This window comes from Macrobrachium nipponense, chromosome 1 (genome assembly GCF_015104395.2).
Source record: "Macrobrachium nipponense isolate FS-2020 chromosome 1, ASM1510439v2, whole genome shotgun sequence".
Classification (NCBI taxonomy): domain Eukaryota; kingdom Metazoa; phylum Arthropoda; class Malacostraca; order Decapoda; family Palaemonidae; genus Macrobrachium; species Macrobrachium nipponense.
In genome coordinates, this window is record NC_087200.1 from 139,110,389 (window position 1) to 139,127,263 (window position 16,875).

Here is a 16,875-nt window from a genome sequence, read left to right on the forward strand (position 1 = left end):
GCTCATTGTAATAGTTTCTTGTAAATTGAGCACATTTTGATGCAGTGTCAACAGTATGTTGTTGTGCACCATAAGTATGGGCTTGCAGGCAAGCTCTTGACAAAGATTTTAGATAATGGTACGGAATGTAGAAGCTGTATAAAAGTTTAAAAGAAATTTAATTATTTTTTAAGATATATTTAAGATAGTAGATTTTTAGCATTTTAATATAAATCTAATATATTTAGAACTGTTATCATCCATATCTTTACTAATTTATATATATATATATATATATATATATATATATATATATATATATATTATATATATATATTATTTTATCTCTTTGCTTTTCATTATGTTTGTACTCCCATATATAATACACATAACTGTTGCTCATAATGATACCTCATGATGGGGCTGAATGAACCTTTGGGTTCTAGTCCTGGGCCTTAGCCCTAAATCTCATACATCCTTCCATCTCTCTCGTTCTTCAGCCTCCAGTCTAGCAGTCTGGGCCCACCCTCTTCTTGGTCCTCCACTTAAGTGATGAGGAAGTCTCCTTGTAGGTTCATATCCGAGCTCAGGTACAGTTAAGTACTAGTGCTCAAAGTACTGTTACCGGCTGAGGTACTGCTAAGTCCTTGGTGAAAGATGTTAGTTCAGTGTCATCGGCAGTGGTACTTGTAACTAGATTGCAGGTCTCAGTTCAATCTTCCAGGTTTGGTGGCACTCAAGGTTAGTGCGTTGCTCTCAAGCAACAAGTTTTGTGAGGCACTCACACCTTCAGAAGGTCAGCCCAATTTAGGCTCTCAAGCCTTGTTTGCAAGGCAACACAAAAAGAGTTCCTATAAGGGTGCCAGCGGTGGTAGCACTTGCAGTATAAGTCTCTTAAGACTGTCTTCTCCAAGTAATGTTGCTGCGGCACAGTTGGTGGTCTGGCACTCTAATCAAGTGTCAAAGATGTCCAAAGTCTGACAAGGCACTTGGACATCCTTGGGCAGTGCCAACGATGATGGCACTGGTGTGCAAGGAGCTATATGCCTCCTTCCAGTCTACTGGCACTTACACCAGTTCTCAGCAAGCACAAGGCTTAAGTGTGTGTCACTCTAAAAGTGTATAAACCAATGTCAGCGATGGTTACACTGAGACAAGGAGCAAACCTGCCTACTTCGAGCAACTGGCACTCCTACCAGTCTCAAGTAAGTGTAAGTAAAGTCCAAATGGCTCTCGCAAGTGCGTAAACAATGTCGGCAATGGTGACACTGCAACAAGGAGCACAACAATGCTACCTTAACTACTATCGTGTTGTCAAAAGTGACATAATGTGTCAGGATTCCCTAAACAGGAATCCTGACACAAAGTGTCTTGGCTGAAGTCTTTTAATGGATATGTATTATGTTCAATAGTAAAATAGTCGGGGGCAAGAAGTTCATATTAAATATTAAATAAGAACAAATATTAACTGCCACATTAATTGGCAGTTAGTAAAGCCCCAGATAAGATTGGTATCATTGGAACGCCTTCTTTATGTGTTTTAGGTAAACCATACAATGAGACCAATCTTATCTTCTATCCATGCACCTAATTATAAACTGGCCAAATATCTCGTTCTTCTTTTAGAACCGCTTGCCTCTAATCAATATACTTTAAAAAAAACTCAAGAATTCAAGTTGTATACTTTTCAACAGGACTCCGATCTTTTTATGACAAGTTTTGATGTCGAGTCACTTCACAAATGTTCCTGTTGAGGAGACAATTGAAGTTATTTTAGATAAAATTTTTATTGAACCCAGTACCATATATTTTAAGTATGACTGCGATAATTTTAAGAAGTTACTGTGCTGGACACTGCCTTTATTTTTAATGACTGTCTATATAAACAGACTGATAAGATGGCAATGGGATCACCCTTAGGTCCCATATTTGTTAATATCTTTACGTGCTCCTTGTGTGTTTGATAATTGCCCCCTCAGTTTTTACCCTCTTGTTTATAAAAGGTATGTGGACGATACCTTTGTCCTTTTTAGATCCATTTTTCACGCTGACCAGTTCCTTTCTTTCATCAATCAGCTAGGTTTACTTTGGAGAAGAAACAAAATGAACAATTGGCATTTTTAGATGTTTTAGTTTCTAGATGTGATGATCGCTCTGTGTTTTGGAAAAAGACCACATCTGGTCTGGGTTCCAATTTTTATCATTCTTATTTTAATTTTAAGGTGAATTCGATTTTTACTCTGCTTCACAGAGCTTACTCTTAAACCTCCTCATGCGATAATTTTCACAATGAAATTGAGTCTTTATGTAGGTACTTTACTAATAACTTTTATCCATCTCGTATCTTTTTTAAACACTGTAAGGCCTTTTTAAATAAGAAACTACTTGATTTGCCTACTATTAGTACGGTTCCTCGTAAGAATTGTGTGCGAGTATTCCTTATATAAAAGAGGACAAATTTATAAAGGTTATTAAGTCAATTATTAAGAGACTTTTTGGCATGCTGCCAGTAATTTTAATTCCAAAAAATCCACTTACAGTTGCTTCTTTTTTATTTTTTAAATCAAAGACAAGCTCTGTACAACTTTGCAATCAATAGTCGTTTATAGATATTCTTGCCCCAAATGTGTTTAGGGGATTTACGTGGGATCGACCAAAAAATTGCTATTGCTGAAGGTCAGAGCTGACTCACATAGAGGTGTGAGTTATCGTACTGGCTGTAAATTGTCCAACCCTCAATTCTCTAATATCAGAAATCATTCAAAAATCTGCCATGTTGATATCAAATACAATTGAGTTTTCAACTTGGGCCAAACAAGCCACTTACACGAACTGCCCATTCTTGAGTCATTATTCATTAAGCAGTTGGCGCCATAATTGAACTCACACACCACTTCTGTACCCTTGCGTTTGGCGTGAGCATGTTTAATTCGTGGCTTTGCCTTACCTCCTTGTCACTTAGCTGTCATCTTCTGACAGAACAGGTGCTTTTTTAATACTGTTGTTTGCTTCCTTTTTATTACTATTATTTTTAACTTTTTTCTTGCACAATTTTAACTGGTTTAGGAACTTCTTAATTGCAAATTGTTGTTTTTATATGTTTTGATTATGTGACGTATTTTAACTTGTTTGTCCAATATATTTCAGCCCTGATGATGTAACGAACTATTAGTTACGAAACGCGTTGGCCAATAAATTTATCTTTCCCGTCAACTAGTTGTCTCCTTGTCACCCGTTCTTCATGTGTGTGTGTATATATATGTGTATATATATATATATATATATATATATAATATGATATATATATATATATATATATATATATATATATCTATATATATATATATATATATATATATATATAAATTATTATGTAGTTCGGCGTCAATGACCTAGTTGTCGCGACGCTAGATTATTATTGTATCAATTGGTCATTACACTGGGACACTATGACCTTCACATCGACAAACTACTAGAAGAAACAACATACTAGACATTGTCCTATCAACAAAAGATAACCTAGTGTCTGACCTTTTAGTAGGTGCATATCTAGGCAAAAGCGACCATGAAGTGATTACATTTCATATTAATATTCAACACAAAAAAGAGAAGAAGATACTAAAGAGATTAAACTACCGCCGAGTAGACCTAAGAAAACTAAAGGAGCATGTTTAAAATCTAGAGTACCACGAAAACACAGACATAGACAATTACTGGGAAGCCTTTCTAGAAGAATACACGAAAACGCTCCAGATGTATTACAGTAAAGCAAATAGTAACAAATGGCAACCCTCGGCCTAAGTGGTTCAACAGAGAAATTAAAAATGAGACAAAGAGACAGACCACAAAGCAATGAATCCACATCCACAACAGAAGAAGCAAGCAGGCATAAAGAACTCTGCAGAATGGTGGATAAATTAGTAAGAAATGCAAAGATAAATGAGGATAAGAGAGTTGCATCACTTTGTAAGGAAAACCTAAAAGAATGTTTTTTTCATGTTAATCGTAGGAAGCCAATAAAAAATAGCATAGGTTCCATAAGGGACAATGGGGAAACCTAGTGAACACAGACTTGGAAAAAGCAGAATTATTGAATAAGTTTTTTACTAGTGTTTTCACAATTGAAGACACTACCTCAATCCCTGAACCAGCTATTAAATATGAAGGGGTAGAACCACTTGACAAAATAATATTTACAGAAGACGTTGAAAACAAAATAGAAAAACTAAAGTTCAAATCTCCTGGCCCGGATGGGATTTATCCAAGAGAAATTTAAGAGTTAAAAGAGGAGATAGTTCCTCAACTATATAAACTCCATAGAAGAGGCAGGAAATTATAGACCAATCTGTCTTAACATCGGTCCCTTGTAAGGTTTTTGAGTCCATAATTGCAGCTCAAATTGCAGATCACATTGATAGAATCATCCTGTTGTTAAACAGTCAACATGGCTTCAGACAAAACAAATCCTGCCTATCAAACCTCTTGGAGTTTTTCTATAACATTCTTGTTATTTACGACAGTAGTAGGGCAATAGACACACTCTACTTAGACTTCCAAAAGCCCTTTGACAAGGTTCCACACAAGAAACTAATGGCAAAAGTTATAGCTTTAGGAATTGTAAGAGAAACAGCAAACATGATTGAGAACCTTGGAGTCATTAAAACCATGGACTTAAAATCTCCAAAACAACGTATAAAAGCTGAAAAGAAGGCACAGAAACTAGTGGGATACATAAAGAGGCAGTTCAAATACAAAAACAAGGAAACGGTGCTGAATCTCTACACATTAATAGTTAAACCTTAGACCTCATTTGGAATATGCAGTACAGTTTTGATCACCAACACTAAGAAAAGACATAAATAGATTAGAAGGGATACAAGCAAGGGCCACAAAGTTAATTCCATGCAAATAGGTTACCAAAGACGACTAGAGAGCGTTAACTCCCCAGATGCTGAAACCTTGCCGAGGATGGGGGGAGCTTAGGGTTCAGCAGCTGGGCCGTGATGCCTGGTGGGAACTGCTTTCTCGCTGGACCTTGGTGCCAGCTGTTGATCCAACTAAATAAGTCAGCCCTTTTCCTTTTACTAAAAACATTTCATCCTTCTGCTTCCTCCCCCTGTAAGGTATGGATTTTATGTTGATGACTTTTGGATTGGTTTTGGACATGATTTGGACTTTTTCGTTGGATTTGATGGAGGGTAAGGATGTTTGGCATGCCACTTCACCCGTAGAACTCGAGTACCGAACGTGGTCAAGCAAGGGGAAAGTTTAGATGTCAGACCCTGCTCTTAGTGCTGGGTCTGATCTCGATGGACATCATGACGCGTTAAGCACGGAGGGTGGGGTGTATATCTGGATGATACCCGTAGGGCAGCCCTGTATGGGATTACACTGTCCTCTAAATGTGGCTTCATGGTGAGGGGTGGCCTACCTGGACAAATCATCAATTCTTCGTCTTGGAGACATTAGTAAAACCTTCTGTTGACGACTTAAGCAAGGATAAGGACAAGGAAAATTCTGGTAATTCCTCCATTGTGATTTGGGAGCTCTTTTCAAATGAACTCCTTGTTACTACCATTTTGTATGTGAAACCAGTCCCTTTAGACTGGAATTATGACACAATATATTTAATGAATTTTGTAAATTTGGGAACATTAAAGAATTATGGAATAGACTTGGCAAAAATTGTGGTTTTTTTGAATTCTGGATATTTTTCAATAACGAATCGGAAGCTCACAGAGCCTACAGAGAGTTCAGGTCAGATTCTATGAGTGTTGGACTTGTAGAGGCAGAAGAGGTCCCTAGGTATCTTGAGATTTATAGACCACCAAATGAAACTAAAGATCCTAGTAGAATAAGTAAAACCTCCAGATCACCAGACCCAGCTAAGTGGTTAATTATTACAACACATGGTGAGAGAGGCAACCTCTTCGAGATGAAGAGGTTGGTAAGCCAGAAGATCGGTAATGTTGGGAGTCCAGAAGTAACTCGCTTTGGGCGTAATAGTTTTTTAGTGCATACCAAGACAGATGTTCAATCGGTAATGCTCCTAAATTTTAAGCTTGATCCCGAGGGTATGATAAAAGAGGTAAGACCTCACTGTAATTTTAGTTATTTGAAGGGTATCTTTAATGAAGATTTACATGAAATGGACGAGGAGGAAATTTTGGAAATGTGTCCAGATGTGGTTTGGAAGGTTTTCAAAGTGCCCTACTCGTCGATGCTTATTTTAACATTTGTAAGTTCTTTTTTGCCATTAGACACTGTTCTTGACGGTGAAATTATGAAAGTTCATCTTTATAGACTGAGAGTGCTCCAGTGCTTTAAATGTTTGGTTTTGGACACTCCTCTAAGGTTTGTACCAGGAATAAACTTTGTGAATCCTGTGGCCAACCTGAGCATTAGGGATGTTCTGGACTGGTAATTTGTGTGAACTGTAAGGGTGAACATTGAGCCTGTGATAAGGAATGTAGTGCATTCAAAAAAGAACGAGGCATTACTAAAATCTACTGCTGAACACATCAGTGTGGGACAGGCCAAGAAGCTGTTGGCAAGGAAATCTTATTCAGATGCCTTGAAGGCACAACAATCGAATACTGCTACTTCTGGGGCCCCTTTTGGTGGGGCTCCCCAGGGGCCCCGTAGTGGGGTTTCCCACGTCCCCTCTAGGGGGGCACCCCGTGCCCCCCCTGGTGGGGCTTCCCACACCCCCTCTAGGGGGCACCCTGCCCCCCTGGTGGGGCTTCCCACGCCCCCTCTAGGGGGGCACCCTGCGCCCCCCCTGGTGGGGCTTCCCATGCCTCCTCTGGTGGGGCTCCTCATGTTGCAGACACTCTGGTCAAGCCAGGGGACCTTGTTGGTTCATGGGTTTAAGCCGGATCTCAATATGTTGACGACTTCTCTCTGTCAGGGACATTGCCTGACACTGAGCCCTCACCTGAGCTTGACATTACAGTGCACTGTGGAGATGATGGTGAGGAGATGGAGGCCCTCTTTATTCATCAGAAGAGAGCCCTTTCTCCCTCTTCACCTCATTCACGGTCACTCAGCCATCATAGGAAAAACAAAAGCAAAACTGAAAGGGCAAGTGAAGGCCCATCATCTAAAAGATCTGTAACACCTAGATCTAGATCAAGAAGTACTGGTAAAACTGATAAGATCTCTCTCACCAGGACACAAATTCCTAAATTAGTAGAGAATTTTAAGATCCTTTCATCCTCCAAATAATGGCTCTCATGTAGTGGAACATCCGTGGCTTTATACTAAATAGAGAGCAAGGTCGGGTTCTTTTTAAGGAACATGATCTATCTGCGATGTGTCTACCGGAGACAAAGTTGGGAGAGCACACTCCTAACTTGGGTTTTAATTATACATTTCATAGGTCTCCACCCCTGATAGGTGTATGTGCTCAAGGAGGCACAGGCATCATAGTCTGCAGGTCAGTTAATCACAAGGTTGTTCAATTGAACACTGTGTTGCAGGCTTGTGCAGTTCAAATTTTCAATTATAAATGGATCACTATTTGTTCTCTATACCTTGATCCATCATCAGAATATAGATTGCAGGATGCAATGTTTTGAGACATTGATAGACCAGCTTCCTAAACCCTTCATTCTGATGGGGGATTTTAATGCCAAGCACACCCTCTGGGGAGAGCCAAACTGCGACCGGTGGGGTTTAACAATAGAACAGGTGCTTGACTTAAATGACATCACTTTAATGAATGATGGTTCCCCTACAAGACATGATGTTTTTCACAATACTGATTCAGCCATTGACCTCATTATCTGCTCTTCGACTTTGAGGTTAGATTACCAGTAGGTAGTAGACCAGAATGATCATGGGAGTGATCATTGGCCCATTTACTTGAAGTATATGAAAAATATTCCATCTCCATGTTTACCAAAATGGAAGGTAGGGGAGGCTGAATGGGGATTATTAAAAAAATCTACTGAAGTTGATCAAGAGATAAATGATTTTTAGAGCCCAACATCTGTTTATGAGTATTTAATCAGTATATTGCTGTGTGGCACCATGCTGTCTATCCTCGAACTTCTGGTAAACCTCGGCATCCTGCGGTACCTTGCTGGAGTGATGCATGTGCCTTGAGCTGAAAGATAACAAGAACTTGCTACAAGAGATATTGTCGATATCCTTGCTTAGTCAATAAAATTGTCTATAAAAGAGCTCTTGCTAAGCAAAAGAAAACATTTAAGCAAGCAAGGAGGGAATCCTTTATTAGATACATAAGTGAATTGAAATATGATTTCCCTGTCATTCATTAGTCTGGAACAGAATCCGAAAGCTGCAAGGGAAATTTTCTCCACCTTCCTTGCCTATATTGAAAATTGATGGCTTCCTCATGTCTGATTCTGGAGAAGTTGCAGAAACCTTTGGTAGGCATTTCTCCAATATATCTAGTGCCCTAGATTACTCACCTGCATTCAGGAATATTAGGGACGGTACCACAGTTGTTCCTCCTTATGTTTAAATTCAGAGTCGTATAATCTTCCTTTCACCATGAGAGAATTAGATCATGCAATCTCGTTATCTTCCCCAACATCTGGAGAAGAAGATATACTGTACACAATGATTTTTAATCTGCCTAGAAGTACAAAACAATTTCTTTTAGACATTTTAAACAGTTTTTGGCTTTCAGGAACTTCACCAGAGTTTTGGAAGATATCTGTTATCGTACCTGTTTTAAAACCTTTAAAGATTCCTTCCTTCCTAAGAACTATAGGCCGATTGCTCTAACTAGTTGTGTTAGCAAGATATATGAGAGGATGGTGAATGCTCGACTTGTGTGGTATTTGGAGTCAAAGAATCTTTTATTTAATCGGCAGTTTGGCTTTAGGAAAAATAGAAGTACTTCTGACCCTTTGGTGTTCCTTACTCGGGAGATACAGAATGCTTTTGCTGTGCAAAACCAGACTATTGCAGTGTTCTTTGACCTAGAAAAAGCCTACTACACTACCTGGCGAGGAGGTATCCTTATGCAACTTGTTGACCAGGATATTGTGGGTAATTTGTTCTATTGTCTTAAAGATTTTTTGTCAGAACGTTACCTGAAAGTAAGAGTGGGCCCTTACATTTCTTCTGCTTACCCTCAAGAAGAAGGGTTACCTCAGGGAAGCGTTCTTAGTCCAACACTCTTTAATGTAGCTCTCAACGGTCTACTAGAACTAGTTCCTGTCGGGGTGCATGGTCTGTCCTTTGCTGATGATTATGCAATAATCTATAGTAAGTCTACAGCTGTCAAAGCTTGTCAAAAAGATCCAGACTGCTATTAATGCTGCAACATTATGTGCCAGTGCTAAAGAGTTCAAATTTTCACCAGAAAAAACCAAAGCTATACAATTTTGTCGATTAAGAAGAGTGGAAGAGATCCCTACGTTGTTTTTAAATGGTTCCATTTTGCCTTAAGTATCTAGGTGTTACTTTTGATAAAAAATTAACTTTTACTCAACATGTTAATGAAGTTGTGTGTAACATGAAGCTTCGTCTTAATATTCTTAAAGTTGTGTCAAATTTTGATTGGGAGGCAGATCGAATTACCCTTTTGAGGATGAAGCAGGTTTTATGCTTAAGCAAAATTGGTTATGATTGTCAAGTTTATGGTTGTGCATGCAAGACAACACTGCAGAAATTAGATGTTGTCCATAATATGGCTTTACATATTTGTATGGGAGCCTATAGAACTTCACCAGTAGAAAGCCTATATGTTGAGTCAGGTTTCCCCAACTATTTATTTGTAGGGAGGAATTAGGCTTGAGATGCATATCAAGAGTACTTACGTCAAAGCTGAACCCCAACTATAAGTACGTTAAAGAACCAACTGATAGAGCCCCAAATAGACGTAGACTGCCAAAGCCGCTTGAAGTTCGACTAGCAAGCTCTGCCAGGGAGGTGGGATTACTACCTCCTGCAGTAGCTGAAATTTCGCCCTCAAAGTTTCTTCCTTGGAATAGACCATGCTTAAAGATATGCCCAATTAGGGACAGCAGGAGCAACAGTTTTGGTGATCAGTTGAGGGCAAGTTTCTTGGATCAGGCTTCCAGGCATGTTGATTCTTATCATATATATACTGATGGCTCGAAGGGTTCTGATGGTGTTGGTTGCTCTGTAGTGACAAGCAATAATATCATTAAAAAGAAGCTTCTATCTAATTCCTCTGTTTTTACAGCTGAACTGCTGGCAGTTTTGACTGCTCTTAAATATATTTTTATAGTTCTTGTACTAACAAGGTTTTTACAATTTTTACAGACTCTTTGAGTGTTTTATCCTCTCTTAGAAGCCTGGTCTCTTGCCACCCTTTAGTGCAAGACGTACAAGATTGGTTTTATCTTTTGATTCGTAGAAGAGGTTTTTCTGTTAGGATTTGTTGGGCTCCGTCCCATTTTGGAATTGTTGGGAATGAGCGAGCCGACGCTGCCGCTAAGGCTGCAACTAGGCTTAGGCACATTTTCAACATGGGCGTCCTTGTTTCTGATTTTATTGTAAAGACCAATGGCAGGCCCACTGGTCTACTTTAGATAATAATCTTAAATTAAAGTCGATTAGGCCTACTGTTCATCCTTGGCCTCATAGCCGGATGGATAGCAGGTCCGAGATAGTTTTAGCTAGATTGCATATTGGCCTGTCATGTGGATTTGACTGTGGTGCATATTTTGGTGGAGTGCCCTCATTTTGAAAACAAACGTAAAGCTTGTTTGCTGGCAAATAAGACACTTGCCGATATTTTAGGTGAAGGTGCTCAGGCAGAGCAAATTATGACATTTAAAAAAAATATTAATCATTTTTACGAATTGTAATTTTGTTCTGTTAATTGTTTTAGGATTCTTGTTTGACTTATGAAGAATGAATTGTATGTTAGATCGGTTGTGTGCATGTTTGTTTGTGCGATAGTGTTTTTTTTTTTTTAAGATATATATGCGCTGAATGGCCCCTCGGCTCCGGCTCTCGGCTATGTGCCAATAATTTTTTAATCTAATCTAGAGAGCCGTAAAAACACGACGATTGTGAGGAAAACTTAATAGACACATTCAAAATACTAAAAGGCTTAACGAAAGTAGACAGTAACCTATTTACGTTAAACGAAAACCAGACAAGAAATAATAGATGGAAACTTAGAGTTGAAGAGATACAATACATTACATTGTGGCAACTTCTTTGCACACAAGATATGTGACACGTGGAATAAACTGCCACCAGAATTTGTAAACAACAACAGTGTGGAAGTGTTTAGGAACAAACAACCCTCATGCCAACTACATGCTGCTTGGGAATAACAGAAATACTGTAGAACAAGAAGAGGATCTTGGAGTCGTTATAACCATGGACTTAAAATCCACAAAAGTTTTTATAAAAGCTGAAAAGAAGGCACAGAAACTATTGGGATACATAAAGAGGCTGTTCAAATACAAAAACAAGGAAACTGTGCTGCAGCTCTACACATCAATAATTAGATCATATATTGAATATGCAGTACAGTTTTGGTCACCAGCGCTAAGAAATGACATAAAAAAATAGATTAAAAGGGGTATAAGCAAGGGGTACAAAGTTAATTCCATCCATCAGGCAAATAGGTTACCAAAGACAACAAGAGTGTCTGAACAACTAATAGAAACATTGAAAATACTGAAAGGCATGACAAAAATTCACGTTAATCGAAAACCAAACAAGAAATAATGGATGGAAACTAGAACTAAAGAGACAACACATCTCATTGTGGGAACTTCTTTACATACAAGATATGTGACACATGGAATAACCTGCCACCGGAAGTTGTAAACAGCAACCGTGTGGAAGAGTTTAAAAGAAAGCTAGATAAAATCATTAGGACACTGTGAATGAACAGTAAAACCTGCTCCTAGAGAGAAGTGAGCCCACGATGTCTCCTCGGATGGACTAATTAGTCTTTGAGACATCCTAATACTTGTAATTCCTTGTAACTCTCTCTCAAACTCTCCCGTAGTAGGGTAGTGCCGTCAGTGCACCTCAAGGGTGCTCTGTAGGCGTTACTGAAGGTTCTTTGCAGTGTCCCTTCGGCCAGTAGCTGCAACTCCTTTCATTCCTTTTACTGTACCTCCATTCATAGTATCTCTTCCATCTGACTTTCCACTCTCTCCCAATTACTTCATAATTCAACTTGGAGGTTTTCTTCTTATTTCACCTTTCAAACCTACCTACTCTCAATTTCCTCTCCAGCGCTGAATGACCTCAAGATTCCAGTGTTTGGCCTTTGGCCTAAAAAACTCTTTTATCAACTTCTCGGGATTTCTCTCTCTCTCCTCATTCTCTCTCTCAATCTTCTCTCTCTCGTCTCTCTCTCTCTTTCCTCTCTCTTCATCTCTTTTTCGTTGACTGGTTAGTCTCTTTAAGAAAATCCTATCCAGGAAATTTTATAACAATTTTTAACATTTAGGAATTTCAACTCCGTTATCTTTTTCTTCTCTCTCAGGTAAAGAGTCTCTCTCTCTACTCTCTCTCTCTCTCTCTCTCTCTCTCTCTCTTTTTCTTTGACTGGTGAGTCTCTTAAGAAAATCTATCCATGGAATTTTATAACAATTTAACATTTTAGGAATTTCAACTCGTTATCTTTCTCCCTCTCAGGTAAAGAGTCTCTCTCTCTCTCTCTCTCTCTCTCTCTCTCTCTCTCTCTCTCTCTCTCTCATACATCACACAAAATCAATACTCGACAGACCGTATTGTCATTTGATGATAAGCAGGTTCCCTCTTGGCATCGCCGCAAACTGTCAGAGAAATTAAACTGTCCCCATGATTTTAGCTTAGTGCGAGCTAGACTGTCATATATATATATATATATATATATATATATATATATATATATATATATAACAGTTCTTTCTTTCTTTAAGAGAGAGAGAAGGGAGTGGGTGGGAGGCCCCTCTACCTCCTTTGAACTTTTGTTTCCGCCCGATGAGCATTGTCCGATACCTGTTCGTTTTCTAGTAAAACCAGCGGTACTAGACCTAGTGAATTCGCGTTCGTTCTTTTGATTCGGAACAACGATTCTTCTTAGAATTTTCCATTCTCAAAAACGGCCACAGCCCCCAGGGAGGATCGAACTCCCGACCCCTGGTTTACAAGACCAGTGCTCTAGCCACTGAGCTATGGAGGCCCCTGGAATGAGTGCAGGAACTGCTTGCAAGCGATTCCTTGAATTTTGGAATTGCAATATTCTCTTGTGTCAAAATGGATAGAGTATTTATTCCAATCATCAACATGAAGATTCTCTCTCTCTCTCTCTCTCTCTCACACACACACACACACACACACACACATATATATATATATATATATATATATATATATATATATATATATATATATTTATATATCTTATAAGGACACATATCTCTTCCCACCCTGTAATAGGGGTGTAAGAATGCTGTCACCGTAGGTCCTGCGTGTCGCAAAAGGCGATTAAAAGGACAGCTGGTACCTTGCAGTTTTACTTTTTAGTAAAAAGCTAGGCCCACCGCCAATAACTGGAAACTGCTGCCTTGTAGTCTTACTTTTTGGTAAAAGGCTAGGCCTACCGCCATTAACTGTGGAAACTGTTGCCTTGGAGGTGTACATTTTAGTCAAAGGCGAGGCCTACTGTCAATAACGGTGGTTGATGATAGGAAGGACATGCGGTCGTAAAAACCCCCTTTGCCCAAGAATAAACTATGCCTGATGTTGTAAGGAAAGACGCATCAGGCAACCAACCCCTTAGTGTAGAGATAACGGTGGGAAAGAAGACGTAGATATCTATTTAGAGGATTTTTCAAATATTCACTGTTAATTTAATGATATTGGAAATTCAGCGTTTCCCTAACTCTCGGTTACATATCAGACGGAAGTAAGGCAAAGATGGTGGAAAATGGATTAAAGGTTCCATTTTCTAAGTTTAAAGTTTCGCTGAAATATAACAGAAGCTTCATTTTTACAAAACATAAATAACACCAAAATGAATATTGGTATTCTGGAAAGAGCATCCGCTCCCTTCTCCCCCTCAATGCAAGACTTGCTAAAATGGATTTCTTATTTATACCAAAATTTGATTCTTGTTGCCAAATTACGGGCTGCTCAAGAAGCAAGAGCCCGTGCCGGCACAAAGCCAGCTAAATCATAACCAACCTGCTCCAATTTACGAGACCATCCTTTATTCAAAGTTTGGTAAAAAAAAAAAAAAAAAAATTAAGAAACCACCTTTTTGCGGCACAGGTGAAATATATAGCCGGAAGTGAAAACTGTAATGCGATTCCCTAAGATTTTTCATTTCTTCAAACCCCTCTAATAACATCTAGAGCTTGATTTTTGTTTGCTAAAGGTGCCAGTGGCTGGAGGGCCAAATGACATGTGGCAATCGGACTCTAAATAACTTAGGCATATACTTCAGTTATTATGACGCTGGGCAGCAGAGATAGGCAATGTGATCCAGAATTACTAAGGATTAGAAATGTGGAGTAAGAATGATTAAAAGGATGAGGAACGTTGGACTACTAAGGATTAGAAATATGGAGTAGGAACGATTAAAAGGATGAGGAACGTTGGATTACTAAGGATTAGAAATGTGAAGTAAGAATGATTAAAAAGATGAGGAACGTTGGACTACTAAGGATTAGAAATATGGAGTAGGAACGATTAAAAGGATGGAGGACTTTGATTACTAAGGATTAGAAATGTGAAGTAAGAACGATTAAAAGGATGAGGAACGTTGGACTATAACGATTAAAAATGTGAGGTAAGAACGATTAAAAGGATGAGAAACGTTGGACTACTAACGATTAAAAATATGAGGTAAGAACGATTAAAAGGATGAGAAACGTTGGACTACTAACGATTAAAAATATGAGGTAAGAACGATTAAAAGGATGAGAAACGTTGGACTACTAAGGATTAGAAATGTGAAGTAAGAACGATTAAAAGGATGAGAAACGTTGGACTACTAAGGATTAGAAATGTGAAGTAAGAACGATTAAAAGGATGAGGAAACACGTTTTGGAGCCGACTAAGGATTATAAATTTGAGTAGGAACGAACGATTAACCAGGATTGAGAAAACGTTGGATCCAAAAAGGATTAGCATGTGGAGTAAGAACGATTAAAAGGATGAGAAACGTTGGACCACTAAGGATTAGAAATGTGGAGTAAGAACAACGATTAAAAGGATGAAGAACTTTGGATTGGACCAAAAGGATGAGAAATGGGGAGTAGACGATTCAAGGAGAGAACGTTGGACCCACTAAGGGTTAGAAATGTTGGGAGTAAGAACAGAAGCGATTAAAGGATGAGAAACTTTGGAACCAACTAAGGTTAGAAAATTTGGGTAAGAACGAATGATTAAAAGGATGAGAAACGTTGGACCACTAAGGATTAGAAATGTGGAGTAAGAACGATTAAAAGGATGAGAAACGTTGGACCACTAAGGATTAGAAATGTGGAGTAAGAACGATTAAAAGGATGAGAAACGTTGGACCACTAAGGATTAGAAATGTGGAGTAAGAACGATTAAAAGGATGAGAAACGTTGGACTACTAAGGATTAGAAATGTGGAGTAAGAACGATTAAAAGGATGAGAAACGTTGGACCACTAAGGATTAGAAATGGTGGAGTAAGAACGAACGATTAAAAGGAGAGAAACGTTGGACCACTAAGGGTTAGAAATTTGGAGTAAGAACGAACGATTAAAAAGGATGAGAAACGTTGGACCACTAAGGATTAGAAATGTGGAGTAAGAACGATTAAAAGGATGAGAAACGTTGGACCACTAAGGATTAGAAATGTGGAGTAAGAACGATTAAAAGGATGAGAAACGTTGGACACTAAGGATTAGAAATGTGAGGGTAGAACGATTAAAAGGATGAGAAACGTTGGACCACTAAGGATTAGAAATGTGGAGTAAGAATGATTAAAAGGATAAGAAATGTTGGACTACTAAGGATTAGAAATGTGAGGGAAGAACGATTAAAAGGATGAGAAACGTTGACCACTAAGGGTTAGAAATGTGGAGTAGAACGAACGATTATTAAAAGGGATGAGAAACGTTGGACTGCTAAGGATTAGAAATGTGGAGTAAGATCGATTAAAAGGATGAGAAACGTTGGGCTACTATGGAAAGCTAAAAAGTAAATTTAGGTTAAAGATTGGATCATTGTGCATGTAGTTTGTATGGTCATATTGAGAGAATTAGGAGTGAGAACTGAGACATACTGGTAGATGCATGGAAGAAGCAGCTACATGGTCTTCTTATCCAAATGAGGGAGACCAAGGCAAGACATGGATCATGCAGTGTGTGTAAGGGACTTTGACAACCTGCTGATGATCCCACTATGCAATCGTATGAAACGACTATGATAATGAAAGTTTTCTGCGTAGCTTGTTCAGTCATTATTTAGCAGTTAAAAGGTGAATCTGGTCATGAAATTAAATATATATATATATATATATATATATATATATATATATATATATATATATATATATCTTCAAGTAATCAAAGTCCACAATTATGTAAAATGTGTATTAAAAATACATAATAGACGGGAGCTTTCCGTCGGTTACTTGATCAGTAGACCTCATCAGCGGCTGATGAGGTCTACTGATCAATAGACGAAAGCCTCCCGTTCTTTTTAGTATTTTTAATACACATTTTACATAATTGTGGACTTTGATTACTTGAAGATTTTCCAGTCACGTTATGGTGATTTTTTGAGATATATATATATATATATATATATATATATATATATATATATATATATATATATATATATATATATATATATATATATATATATATATATATATTATTACGTTTATTGATCGCCTCGTCTACCCAGCATTTAGTTAAATATTTCGATTGCTAGAAAAGCAGCCATTTTCC

The 16,875-nt window shown here is 38.3% G+C and overlaps 1 long non-coding RNA gene and 1 other non-coding gene across 2 annotated transcripts in view; one reads left to right on the top strand and one right to left on the bottom strand.

The window, feature by feature from the left end:
• LOC135220291 (uncharacterized) overlaps window positions 1–16,875 on the top strand; it is a 498,885-nt gene that overhangs the window by 460,685 nt on the left and 21,325 nt on the right. The window lies entirely within an intron of this gene.
• Window positions 13,051–13,123, bottom strand: Trnat-ugu (transfer RNA threonine (anticodon UGU)). The gene has a single exon. It is a non-coding gene; the product is annotated as a tRNA-Thr (tRNA).